Source organism: Tachypleus tridentatus, chromosome 6 (assembly GCF_004210375.1).
Source record: "Tachypleus tridentatus isolate NWPU-2018 chromosome 6, ASM421037v1, whole genome shotgun sequence".
Classification (NCBI taxonomy): Eukaryota; Metazoa; Arthropoda; class Merostomata; order Xiphosura; family Limulidae; genus Tachypleus; species Tachypleus tridentatus.
Window position 1 is genome coordinate 43,906,013 of NC_134830.1, and position 13,867 is coordinate 43,919,879.

The following is a 13,867-nucleotide window of genomic DNA, read 5'->3' on the forward strand; positions in this document are numbered from 1 at the left end:
TTGACGTTATCTAAGTGAAGAATTTTACCATTTTGTTTACTATAAATGAATTTGCGAGAGTATTAGAATCCTATGTATCTCAAAGACTTGTTTTAATTCAAATTATTTTCCATGGTGAATGTAGAGATCAGTTTATTTTTTCAGTGAAGTTAACAATTAATGGAAACAAGTTGAAAGTTTGTCTTCTGTAAACAATTAAAAATAATAACATTCAATTATTTGTTTGTAGTTAGGTCACATAATGGCCTCTCTGTTTCTTGTCCACCACAGGCATCGCAACCCGGCTTTTGGCGTTATGAGACTCCAGACTTAACTGTTATGCCGTTATGAGATTGCCGTTGAGAAACGTTTAAAAAAATGTTTGTGACGCTAAAAGCAAAATTAAGCTTATAACGCCGTTGCATGTCCAGAGATGTCAGTGGAAAGTCTGATTGTTTACATCGCTAAAATTCTGGTTTCAATAGCCTTGGGCCCGGCATGGCCAGTTGGTTAAGGTATTTGATTCATAATATCAGGGTCGCGGATTCAAATCCCCGTCACACCAACCATGCTCGCCCTTTCAACCGTGAGGGCGTTATAATGTTACGGTCAATCCCACTATTCGTTAGTAAAAAGAGTAGCTTAAGAGTCAGCGGTGGATGACTGGCTGCCTTTACTCTAGTCTTACACTGCTAAATTAGGGATGGCTAGTGCAGATAACTCTCATGTATTTTGTTTGTTTTTGAATTTCGCACAAAGCTACTCGAGGACTATCTGTGCTAGCCGTCCCTAATTTAGCAGTGTAGGACTAGAGGGAAGGCAGCTACTCATCACCACCTACCGCCAACTCTTGGGCTACTCTTTTACCAACGAATAGTGGGATTGACCGTCACGTTATAACGCCCTCACGGCTGAAAGGGCGAGCATGTTTTGCGCGACCGGGATGCGAACCCGCGACCCTCAGATTACGAGTCGCACGCCTCAACACGCTTGGCCATGCCAGGCCAACTCTCATGTAGCTTTGCGCCAAATTCTAAAGCAAACAAACGCTTAGCCACTGTAAGGCCATTTACGAAGGTTTTTTTATTGTTTTTCTTAATTAGAAATAGTTGACTGGGACAAAACAGAAAATACATAAAATAAAACTTAGCAGAAAATAAACTAAATTATATAATTATGGGTAGGACGTGCAAATGGCTCTCTCGACATTAAACTCATAATGAAATGGGTGAAAGAATGAAAATCGAGTGGCTGGTTATGGTGGTGGTTCGTTAACATTTTATTTCTCACGATAAGGTAGTCACGTACACAAGTAAGGTGTGGTAAGACGAAGCCCAATGGTTAGTGCGGTAGGTTCAAAGTTCGAGGCACGTCTTTGTGCTTTAAACTGTGCGCACCTTGAAACGTGTCAGAGATACTTGTTATTCCTTTCCAGAGATTGTGCAAAGAAAATCAAAAAATCATCTAATTGACTGCCCTTTCTCGTGGTCAGTATTCTTAAATTAGGAACGGCTACACCTTAGACGAGGGTACTTTAACCAGGCTATTTGGTGATGTTCAGGTTGGAAATACGAACGTCAAAGGCTGAGGTACCACTTACACCATTAATTGGAGTTTTAGGCTTGGAGATCTTTGTGATGTTGAGGTCCTCGATTAGAAATATTTAATGAAGTGGCATGAGATTTAAAGAGGTGTGAGGACGGGATTAACATTTACTGAGGACCTGGTAATAAAATGTCTTCTTTAAGATCCAATGTTTAATAAAGAACGTAGCAAGCCATATTTTTCCATATTAACAACTTTCATGACCTTATCTATTAATTCATATCGATTTTTTCCCATCCAAGTGATTTCTATGGATGAATAACACCATGGATAGTGGATGAATAACACCATAGATAGCTATAGTAAATCTCACAAATGGCATAATTAGTGTAAGAAGTTGTATTTTATCTTAACTTAAATTGCAATAAGTTTGAGTTTCTTGACAGTAATTTATATAGTTAGCTAAAATAGTTTCGCGTTCAACACATTTTAATCAGGAATGATCGATGTCACTTTAAGTCGTTTAAAATATTTTAGAAATTTTTAAGTTTCTCATATTTTAACTGCATGATCACGGAAGTTCGGTAGGTTCGAAGAATAATCTAAATAGATAACGTAATTAGATTTTGTTCCGTTTTTTTAGCCATATAAATATACTCTTTTTAAGCTAGGCTTTTGAATGCATTTTTTACTTTAAGCAAAGATGGTCAAGACGTGATAATTCTGGACATTTTTTTTCAAAACAGAATATAAATAATTACAGGCAACGCAGAAATAAATTATAGGACTTCAGAATTTCAAATTTTAGGGCTATGAAGCAGAGAAGCAAAATCAATATAATGAATAGTTGAATCGTTAGTTAGTAGAATCGGATAGTTTTGTAAAATAAAATTAAGAGAAAAACCTCAGGAAAGGCTCTCGATGTTTGAGTACACACACACATGCGCGCGCGAGAAATAGCAAGGCCCAGGTGGTTAAGGCGCTCGACTCATAATCTGCGGGTCCCGGGCTCGAATCCCCGTCGCACCAAACATGCTCACCCTTTCAGCTATGGGGCGTTATAATGTGACGGTTAATCCCACAAGTCGTTGGTAAAATAATAGCTCAAGAATTTGCAGTAGGTGGTGATGACTAGCTGCCTTCCCTTTAGTCGTACACTGTTGAATTAGGGACGGCTAGCGCAGATAGCCCTTGAGTAGCTGTGGACGAAATTCAAAACAGCATTAAAATTATTTTAAATCTTTCAACAACATATTTCCAAAGTTCGTGTTACATTCTTCGGTCTGCTCTGTTTTAAACTTCCAGGTTTTGATAAAACTTTAACAACACCAAAGTGTTTATTTCTTCTTCAAAAGTAGTTTTCAAACGTTTGATCAAACTTAACTAATACCTTTTGTGTACTGTTCTTCCCTTGTGCTTGTTTGGTGACAACGTTTTGAGATCCATGCTGAGCTTTTTTTTTTCAGGTCTGGAACTATTTCAGTAGAAAACAATTTTATTTTATGTGAACTACAGGCTGAGAAACTGATCATAAACTTGATTTAGAAGAGAATTACTCCAACAGCGACATTTCAAGCCCTTATAAACAGAACAAACAGAAAACAAGTTCGTATAAACAAACACAGAAGATCGTAATGACAGGAACAGAATGCTGCAATGTCGTAAAACCTAATTTAAAGTTCAGGATAGCTGTATATTTTCCATAAGATCAGCTGGCATGGACAGGTGGTTAGGGCACTCGACTCGTAGCCTGAGGGTCGCAGATTCGAATCCCCATCACACCAAGCATGCTCACCCTTTCAGCCGTGAGGGCGTTATATTGTTACGACAAATCCCACTATTTGTTAGTAAAACAGTAACACAAGATATTGTTGGTGATAACTGGCTATCTCCCTTCTGGTCTTGTACTGCTAAATTAGGAGTAACTAGTACAAATAGCCCACAGAGAGTCCATTCTCAAAAAATAGGAAAACGCTATATATAGTGATGGGAAAAACCAAAAGAGATGAAAACTGTTAGAAGACCTGAAATAACCAACAGTAGAATTTGAAAGGCAGGAGTCTGTAAATGTTCATATATTAAAGTTCCCGACTGGAAAACAGCATTTGTATCACATTTATATGTCTTCTGCGAATAGTTTGTAATATGGTTACGTTTGTGTTGACATTTCACTGTATTTAAATCCGTGTTTTATGAGTACTACCCGTTTATACAATTTTTTAAAAAGCAGGTTTTGGTCTGTCACAAAACACAAGATTTTTATTCTTTTTTTAACGATAGCTTATGTTACAAATCCTAAATGATTTCTCACGCTCGTGTTTTAAGTATCCATTTGAAAAAAATAAATATAAATAAAAGTACAAAAAATTGTCATTTCAACCATAATGAGTTATTGTGCGTTTTTTTTTATTAAATAGAAGGCAAATATTCATAACCACCCACCGCCAACTCGTGGATTGTTTCTGGTATTATTTAGTAGGACGGGGATTCAAACCCGCAATTCTCAGACTGTGAGTCGAGCACCTCAACCACCAGCCCATGCTAACTCCTTAAATATTTCCCCCGCTTACTGATATTAAAGATAAAAAAGTCAATGAACAAAATGTTTTTGCTTTAATAATTATATGATATGTGGTTTCAATAAAAACAACAACAATAAAAGTATCGTATTATGTATTAAGCTGCACATTTGAACATTGCAGTTACTGCTAATACGTATGTACTTTTGAACTTAATATTTATCAAATATTTAACTGAGAATTATGCGTCTAAGTTTTATTTTAAGTACGATAAAGGATAACTGAGAGAGGGGGCCCAGCATGGCCAGATGGGTTAAGGCGTTCGACTTGTAATCTGAAGGTCGCGGGTTCGAATACCAGTCGCACCAATCATGTTCGCCCTTTCAGCCGTGGGGCGTTATAATGTGACGGTCAATTCCATTATTCATGTAGCTTTGCGCGAAATTCAAAAACCAACAAACAAAACAAACTAAGAGGGGCCTCTGGTATTTAGCAGATGAACAATCCTCAACTAATATATAAAAAAAAGTCATTTTCTAAACAAAAGGAAAAAAAGATTATAAAATGAGTTTGCTTGTTTTTTTAAACTACTTAGTTACTTTTAAAACGGATAACGATTTACAGTGGCAGGAAATTGAATAAAGCTCTATTGATGACGACAGTATAAGCAGTTCTTTACTGTTCCAAATTAGCAGTAACTGCTTAATAACATACCAGGTTTAGCTGTAACTTCTCTAACGATTATACAGTGAAGTAATAGACACAAAAGATCGCACTGTATCTCAGTGAAAAAAAAACAATGATAAAACTTTAGATTTAATTGCACTACCCATAGAAGATTTCTACATTAGTTTTAATGAGGATGTAATCACGACCTTTGTTCAACCAGGGGGATTAAAAGGTTTATAGAAGTTTCATGCAGAAGTTGTATCGAGATTTTGAGGCACGTGCTATGATTAATATACGACTCTTGCAATTGTCCTTTCCATTATTTGAAGTATATGTATAGGTAGTAATTCAACTATATACCACAAAATACAACCCTGAATGTAAGTAAACATCAATAACACGTATATATATATATGTTGATTTTGAGATTTCCGTTATAAATTAAACATTTTGAAATATCGAAGTCGGCAGATAGGTTTCTTTAATTTAGGATAAAACTTTTCCTTGAGGTCCAGATAAATAAGTATTACTTAAATGTATTCTTAATAATTGTTCACGAGCGGATCTTTAAAGTATTCTGTTTCCTTATATAAGATTTTTAGGAAATTCGTTTAAAACGAGATGCAAAGAAGTGAAACACAAAGAAAGTTTATTTTACATAAAACATATTTCTGTTCTAAATCGTATTTATTAACTAATTTAGAGCCTTAGTATTTAGATCAAAATCTCACCTGCATAAAATCAAATATTTCATGTTATTATTCTCTGCATTTTCACGTGAAATAACACTTAACCTGGCTGTACTTTTGCCATGCTAGGATACGTAACGAATGAACTTTTAACAGGTTAAATGGATTATGAATTCCCTTAAGCAACACGAATTGCTTAAAATTAACTCAAACATGTTGAGTAAAAGTTATTTCATTGTAATTTTGTATTGTTTATCAAGTTAAAAGAAACCATATAAACTACAATACATAATGTATCTTTGGAAGGATCTTGGTAAGAACGCATGAATATTTCATTTCTTACCGCATAATTAGGTAAAATAAGACCCGGTTACTTCTGCATATTAACTAATGTAAAAATGTTTTCCAATAATAACTGATCATTAAAACAAAACGTTTTAAACAATAGAGCTTTTGTTTGTTTTTTATCAGGCACAAAACTACACAAAGGGCTATCTTTGCTCTGCCCACAAGAGTCATCGGAACCCTACTTCTAGCAGTGTAAGTCCGCATACATCCCGCTGTGATACTGGGGTCCCGGCATGACCAAGTGTGTTGAGGCGTGCGACTCGTAATCTGAGAGTCGCGAATTCGAATCCCGATTGCACCAAACATGCTTGCCCTTTCAGCCGTGGGGGCGTTATAATGTGACGGTCAATCCCAATATTCGTTGGTAAAAGAGTAGCCCAAGAGTTAGCAGTGGCTGGTGATGACTAGCTGCCTTCCCTCTAGTCTTACACTGCTAAATTAGGGATGGTTAGCGCAGATAGCCCTCGAGTAGCTTTGCGCGAAATTCAAAAAACAAACAAACAAGCTACTGGGGGGGGGGGGCTATGCAATAGCTAAAATTAAAACTTGAGTCGAAAGGTCCTGAGTTTGTTAAATAATTAATAAAAAATACCATTGCAAGTAAAAAGTGATATAAACGCAGTAAATATATATCGCTTTTCATAAACTTCGCCTTTTCACGTCACTTGTATTCTCTTACATATTTAGTTAAGATGTGCATTTTAAACTGATTTCTATGAAACAAGCTTGGTTATTTGTTTTACACAAAAACTACAAGCGACTATCTGATGGGTCCACAGTGGGGATGTCGAACCCCGGATTTTAGCGTTGTAAATCCGTAGATTTACCGCTGATCCACTGAGGACATGAAAGCATCAGACCTACTTTTAATAAGCTTGGATCAAGCCAAATGTGGTTTATTTGCTAATCAAAAAAAGAAAATGTTTCATTGTGTCTTAAAATTAGATACTTTACAAACCGATTTGTACATATTAATTGGGCTGAGAAGCAGTGAAAAACTGTTACATATATTGTTTAAACTGTTTACATTTATATGGAATTTTATTAAACTAAAACCAGAGAAAGAGCGAAAAATTAATCAACATTGTCTTGTGAATGGTTGAGGGTATTAAATCAGATATTTAACAGTTAACAGTATTACACTTCATATTCAAAAGTTTACAGTATTAGACCTGATATTTAAAAGTTTACAGTTTTAGACTTGATATTCAAAAGTTGTCAGTATCAGACCTGACATTTAAAAGTTGATAGTATTACACTTGATATTCAAAAGTTGTCAGTATCAGACCTGACATTTAAAAGTTGATAGTATTACACTTGATATTCAAAAGTTTAGAGTACTAGACCTGATATTTAAAATATGACAGTATTAGACCTAATATTCAAAAGTTGTCAGTATTAGACCTAATATTCAAAAGTTGACAGTATTAGACCTAATATTCAAAAGTTGACAGTATTAGACCTAATATTCAAACGTTGATAGTATTAGACCTAATATTCAAACGTTGATAGTATTAGACCTGATATTCAAAAGTTATTAATATTAGACTTGATATTTAAAAGTTGTCAACATTAGACCTGATATTCAAAATTTGACAATATTAAACATGATATCATTCATAGGAAACTCAGTGGTTAAGTTTTGAAAAGACAAAACTGAAAGAAAACACTTGTATAGCAACAATTTTATAGAAATAATTTTATAAAGTTTCATTGTTTTTGCATACAAATTATTAGGAACTGAGTGTTTCACCTTAAGACGAACTTATTTCAAGATCTTAACTGCTTCCAAATGTTATGTATTTAATAAATTTATTGCTTGACTAATAATTATACGAAAAATAAATGCTAGACAAGTGTAATAATGACAATTTTCAATACTTTGATCTCTACGTTTCAATTTTTTACTTTCAAATTACAGCATGTAAAACTCTGTTCAATTACTTCTCTCCTCCACTAAAAAAAACAAAAACAATTATGAAACTTACAAATTTCGCGCACCTGTCAATTTCATTCTAAGAACTGCATGAGTTACGTAAAATTCCCCCTGTACGTCTTCCAGAGAAATATGCTAATTTGTTGGAGTTTTTCATTTAATTCTTATAGCTCTCCAGTGGCTTAATGATAAGGTAAAAAGAGCTTAAACTCTGTGCTTAAAAACAAAGAACTTAGTTTGTACGAAACTAACGATAGAAGGGTACAAATATGTTTAGGCTACATATTCATTGGTTTAAAATTCACCTAAACGCAGTACAATTTCTTAAAACGAAAGAAATGTAAAATATAAAATAATTATTCGCCAGATTCGTGTCAGTTTTTTTTTTTTTTTTTTTGTATTTTGGCGACCCAGTGGTTAGCTTGTCAGACTATAGATCAATGAATTTCACATTACTTAAAAAAAACGCAAGCTTTGCACTTCGGAAAGTTATACAGATGACAGTGAAATATCACTGTTTGGTCAGGCAAAAGTTAGTGGTGGGTGCTGTTGAATAGTTTCCTCTTCTATACGATCTCAGTTGAAGATTAAAAGATATGCAGCGCAAATCGCGGTAAACAATGGATGTGTAGTGGAAGACAAATAAACATCCGTAATGATTTTGTGTATAGGTTCCAGGCGTGACGTGCTTGCTATTGCTTACGTCATCAGATGCTTCACAGAAAGAATGAACAGATAAACTGAATAATTTTCATGGTGGAATCGAGGAAACACATACAGTGGTTTAATATGAGAAAGAAGTGACAATGGAGCGAAGCTATTTAAACAGTCAGTTCATGAGAAAGTGGTCTTGACAGAATATAGAAGTAGATAAAAAAGTTTGATAAATAAATATATATATATAAATTTCCGTGAAAGTTTCCGATCAGTGCCAGCTGCTAGCCTAAAGGTAGACTTCCACGCAGAGTACCACCAGATGTTCACAGCAAGGGGGAACCAATTCAGCTCTCTCAGGAGAGGAGCATTGATTCATTATATATCAGGTTACAGAGGAAATGAGTTTAAGTGTCGTCTTTTTCACGGGCGAACGAGAATCGTAAAATGGATTGTAAGCCGATTACGTTAATAATCAAGTATTATGGACTGGAGTCTCTCTTAGAAACATTAACAGTTCATTAGCGTAGGAAGGAAAGCTATAATCATACATATGCATATAAATATGAAAGTCTCACCATATGAATACATGTATGCAGACGTCTTTGGTGTAACTTAAGTCACCTTTCCGAAAAGCTTTGTATTTGCTTCTAGAGCGAGTTATGTAAGCAAATTGTGTTCAAAAACTATGAAAACTTCAATTTTGATTACCATTAAATACGTTGTTTTTTTAAAAAATCCAATATTAATTAGCCCGGCATGCCAGATGTGTCAAGGAGTTCGACTCGTAATCAAAGGGTCGCGGATTCGAGTCCCTGTCACACCCTTTCAGCCGTGGGGGCGTTATAATGTAACGGTCAATACCAATATTCGTTGGTAAAAGAGTAGCTCAAGAGTTGGCGGTGGGTGATGGTGATTAGCTGCCTTCCCTTTATTCTTACACTGCTAAATTAGGGACGACTAGCGCAGATAGCCCTCTGGTAGCTTTGTGCGAAATTAAAAAAAAAACAATGCTAATTTATTCTCTAGTCCCGTAAATAATTTATTTTGGATTCTGAGATGCAAATAAAGAAATGGATAAAATAATTTGGTTTGTTTGTAGATAAACAGGCCCGGCAGGGCCAAGCGTGTTAAGGCGTGCGACTCGTAATCTGAAGGTGGCGGGTTCGCATCCCTGTCGCGCCAAACATGCTCGCCCTTTCAGCCGTGCGGGCGTTATAATGTGACAGTCAATCCCAATATTCGTTGGTAGAAGAGTAGCCCAAGAATTGGCGGTGGGTGGTGATGACTAGCTGCTTTCCCTCTAGTCTTACACTGCAAAATTAGGGACGGCTAGCATAGATAGCCCTCGAGTAGTTTTGTGCGAAATTCAAAACAAACAATTGTAGATAAATACAAAGTTACACAATGGGCTATTTGTGGTCTGCTCACCACGGGTATCAAAACTCGGTTTCTAGCGTAGTAAGTCCTCAGGCATACCTTTGTGCCACTGGATAAAGGAAACTTGAAATTTAAATACAAAAGCATAGTTGCACTTTACATTTTTTATATGTCATAATGTAGGCGCTATAGATAGGTGCTAGGTGTAAATAGAACGACCATATTAATATTTTTAAAAAGTCTAAAATGTCCACTATCTTCTGATTTATTATATATATAAATATTTTGTATTAATCGTTTGACTTTCAGGTAAATCATGATAAAAAAGCCGACTTTTAGTTTTTTCTTTTATTGGAAAAAGACCCACCTACTTTGAAGTGTTGACTACGCCCCTAATTGTGCGAACATCTAAAGCTCACAATTCACGAGGTGTAGACATTCATTCAAGATTTTATCGCATTATAACCTATGTGTTCGGTGATTTTTTGTTGTTGTAGATGTCGTTATTACTTTTTCGTATCAACGCATTAATAATTTTACGACCACCAGCATTTTAATGTATATGAACAAATGTTTTAATAGTTCAGTAGAAAATTATTTGTACTTACCTTAAACAACAATCATATTCAGATAATGGGTATAAGTAATATATACGTAAGTAAGTGATCCAATACAAGATATTTTTGTTTGTTTTTGTTATCGGCTTAAGAACATAACCGCATTGGACTATCCGCCGTATTAACCGCGATAAATTGAATTCCAAATTTGAACGTTGTAAGTCCGAATACTTACCTTTATCCCACCAGGGTATTTAAGAAAAAGAACCGAATAAAGTGCTGAGATTGAAACAAGAAAGTACACGCTTGCAAGGTATTGGTCATAAATATGCATTCTTTCCACTGTAGATAATCGAGTTCTGATTTTTAACGTTGTAAGTCAGTAAACAATAATTCTTTAGAGTGCTGGAGCGTTTTAGCACAAGTAAAAACAAAAAAAATGTAAAATTGCATTTTTTTCTTGTTTTACTAAAATTTTATCAACCCATAAGTAGGTTCCTTTAGAAAATTACTAAAGCCATGTAAAATGTTTTTTTTTTTTTTTTTTAATCAAGATGGAAACATAGAACAATGGAACTACCTATAAAATTAATTGGACTCGCAGAAAATTTTAGACCAGCAGTTCGTGATGATAAATAGATATTAAATTTCTATAATTTTAGGTTCGATATATTATGATGGTTAGAGTACTCGACTTGAGGGTCACACGTTTGAATCTCGTCAGCAAACACGCTTGTTCTTTCATTCGTGGAAGCGTTATAATTGATCAGTCAATCATACTATTCGTGGGTAAAAAGATAACCCAAGGAGAGGCGGTGGGTGCTATTGACTAGTTGTCTTCCATCTAGTTTATCACTACTAAATTAGAGATGTCTAGCGCATGTAACCTTTGTATAGTTTTGCGCGAAATTCAAACCAAACCAATCGACAACTTAGTAATGCATATACATACTACTAAGCCAAACTTTCCTATTCAAAATTTTGTGTTTATTTGCTGTTAAAAATAAATCTACACATTGGATACCGAAGTGATTTTAGTGTTATAACTCATTTGTTTTATACTTCAGTTTCATACTCTTAAGAAATGGACTAAAGCTCACGGGATATTGAACTAGGGGAAACAAAATATAGAATTAGGCAAGGTAGAAGTCGTGTTCAGTTAAGACAATTCTATTTTTCAAATGGATAGAACTAGGGGAAGCAAAATATAGATTTATGCAAAGTAGAAGTCGTGTTCAGTTAAGACAATTCTATTTTTCAAATGGATAGAACTAGGGGAAGCAAAATATAGATTTAGGCAAAGTAGAAGCCGTGTTCAGTTAAGACAATTCTATTTTTCAAATGGATAGAACTAGGGGAAACAAAATATAGATTTAGGCAAAGTAGAAGCCGTGTTCAGCTAAGACAATTCTATTTTTCAAATGGATAGAACTAGGGAAACAAAATATAGATTTAGGCAAAGTAGAAGCCGTGTTCAGTTAAGACAATTCTATTTTTCAAATGGATAGAACTAGGGGAAACAAAATATAGATTTAGGCAAAGTAGAAGCCGTGTTCAGCTAAGACAATTCTATTTTTCAAATGGAATGGTTGATTCATGGAATGTACTGCCTTCGGATATTGAGGAGGTGGTAAATGTGAGTGAATCCAAAAGAAAGCTTGATAGATATATGAATGATAAGATCTGGCTTTATTTTTTTTTAGTTTGGCTTAGAGAGTGTGACAGCTGAGATGGACAAACAGCTCTCCTGTTTTCCCTGAACAGTACGTTATGTGATATATCTGGGTTATAACAAGTGATAACGATTTTGAGACCGTTTAAAAATAATGTGAATGTTGTTAAAACAAAAGTAAAACATCCTAATGAACACTGGTTTGTTCTTTTCTTACATAAAATATTCATCCTGATATATGTATTGTGGCAAGTTATATTTTCAATGTTATAATTTAGTTGTTCACTAGAAGGAGCTGCTAATCATGATGACGTAAGAAACGAGAAACTTCATCTGATATCGAAAGGAGACGGTCTTCTACTTGTAAACACGAGTAATCCGGTTGTGAAGTAAACGGATATTCAGTAAGTGTTTCAGTTCAGTTTTAAACAGTGAAAGTTAACGCATCTATCTTGGTATGCAGTTACTGAGTGAGTTACGTGTTTGTTTATCTGTCAAGGCTAATTAAGATAGGCCTAGTCCCACAGTTTATTTTGAAAAGTTGTATTTAAAGCTAGGCTTACATCAGGTTGCGGAGTATATGTTGAAAAGTTTATTTGTACAAGTGGTAATAGTAAAGGTTTATTGAATAAATGAATTAATTTGTTATAATTATGTGGAATAAACCTGGCATTACTTTTTCCAAATAATCCAAAAGAACCCAACTAACGCGTGAATAACGTTATAACAATATATATACATAATCTTGGTAAGTCGCTACCTTTAAAAAAACATAAATATTACAAGATTCTAGATTGCTACCAGTTTCCAAAGTGAAGTACTTAATAAATGATATGCTATAAATGTACCTTTATGTTCATAAAAATAACAATGTAAATACATATAGGAATACCTGCTTAAAAAACTTCTTTCAATACTATCGTCCGGATATTTGAAATGTTATATTCTGGAATGCAGGATCAAAAGGCCTAGAAAAATCAAGCTTCTAACCAATCATCACTCGTTCATTATCTATATAAACATATGTATATATGTATATTATATTACTAAAAAGTGTTCACATACACAAGTAGCGTAACTAACAAGCAAGTGGTTTTGTTGTTGTTGGTTTTTTTTTACACTGCTGTATCAAATGGTAAAGCGTGAATCATGTAATAACTACCCCTAAATTATAACCCATGGAGCTAGCGTGAGAGCTAGCCTTACAGTTTTTTGCTTTACGATGTAATAGCTTAAGCAAAAGCTAACACGACATTCTGGCAGGTAGTTAAATATAAAAAATATATAGTTTAAAGAAGAACAGTTTTCAAATTTTAAATTTTCTTTCTCCTCGTTTAAAAAGACGTTACTGTATGTTTAGTGAATTTATTCATAGTCTTGTGAGTATAGGTGTTATCCTCTGGATTACGCTGATACCTTAGTGTAGATTAACAGCGAGTTGTAGTCGGATCATAACAAAGCTTAACGTATAATCAATCGTATTAACACATCTCTCAGGCTATCACTCTAGGGACAAGACGAGGCATATTCAATGTTTAAACACCAGATGGCGTGTTCAGTTTTAATAACATCCTCATTTGAAGATGATTAGTAAAAGCTGAGTGTTATATAACGAGGTTATCACATGACCCTTTTTATTTCTTGCTAAGCCGATTTGTACGTCCTGTCAGGGGCTGTGTGCGTCCTCAGCCTCTCAACCCGAACAAACAGAAATTGGAAAATATTTAAATTATAGTACCTGGCAATAATAACAATAGTGAATTTTTCATAGCTAAACACAAAGCTGCACAAAGGGATCACTGTGCTCTGTCTACCACCGGTATCGAAACCCAGTTTCTATGGTTGTAAGTCCGCAGATGTTCTGCTTTGCTACTGGGGAGCTAATAAAATCTAATTCTAATCATTTTTATCAAACATTA

At 34.7% G+C, this 13,867-nt stretch overlaps 1 protein-coding gene and 1 long non-coding RNA gene across 4 annotated transcripts in view; one reads left to right on the forward strand and one right to left on the reverse strand.

The window, feature by feature from the left end:
• The window catches only part of LOC143252356 (uncharacterized), a 45,426-nt gene that overhangs the window by 19,879 nt on the left and 11,680 nt on the right, over window positions 1-13,867 (reverse strand). The gene's annotated exons all lie outside the window — the stretch shown is intronic.
• The window catches only part of LOC143252354 (uncharacterized), a 74,758-nt gene continuing 73,183 nt past the window's right edge, over window positions 12,293-13,867 (forward strand). The window contains exon 1 of one of the 3 annotated variants that reach the window (XM_076504345.1): window positions 12,293-12,352. The gene's annotated coding sequence lies outside the window, so the exon portion shown is untranslated. The remainder of the gene's footprint in view (window positions 12,353-13,867) is intronic. The other 2 variants (XM_076504340.1, XM_076504343.1) reach the window with 2 other exon arrangements.